The sequence below is a fragment of the Stegodyphus dumicola genome, chromosome 7, assembly GCF_044657685.1.
Source record: "Stegodyphus dumicola isolate Sdum_Otavi_A_Nest chromosome 7, ASM4465768v1".
Taxonomy (NCBI): domain Eukaryota; kingdom Metazoa; phylum Arthropoda; class Arachnida; order Araneae; family Eresidae; genus Stegodyphus; species Stegodyphus dumicola.
Window position 1 is genome coordinate 13,058,579 of NC_140774.1, and position 771 is coordinate 13,059,349.

The following is a 771-nucleotide window of genomic DNA, read 5'->3' on the forward strand; positions in this document are numbered from 1 at the left end:
CAAGGGAAAAAATAATGTTTTATATAATGTATGAATTGGTAAGTTTTTATTAGAATAGATATTTAACTTAGTCAACTTATTTGTAATCAAGTTGTATAAATATCTCTTATGTGCTGAGTCATCTACATATCCCTCATCACATTAGTTGATAACACTGCATTTATGAAGTTTCCATATTGTATTGTATATTACTGTTATTCATATTACCGCTAAGCAACATAGTTGCATATGTTAGATAGACCGTACAAAATGTGTTAAATGGTTCCTTTTAGAATTCGACATTTAGGTTCGATCTTAATAAAATTCGCACCGTTTTTATGAGTTATTTTTTTAAGATTTGTATTTTTAAATAATTTCCATAAATTTCTCAAAAACCATTTTGAATTATATTCTATAAAATATTTATCATCATTGCAAAATATATGTATTTCTAAGCATACCTACATAAAAATTATGAGTTTTTCATTCGAAATTGGCATATTTGTTATAAACGATAACACCAAATGTAGTTTACACACTTTGTTATAATTTTGAATTGATTTCAACAATTATTTTGAACCTTAAATTTCCAGACGTACTTTTACTAAGGATAGCTCACAGGGAATTCCTTTATTTTTCATTTTTATTAATAATGTATAATAAATATTTATTAATAATACATGAAAAGCTATTTTTTAAATTTATAAAGAATACAGGGGTTCGTACACTTTTCTGCACATGGAAATTAAGGACTATCAATGAAAAAAATTAAGGACCTTTTAGCAAATGAGA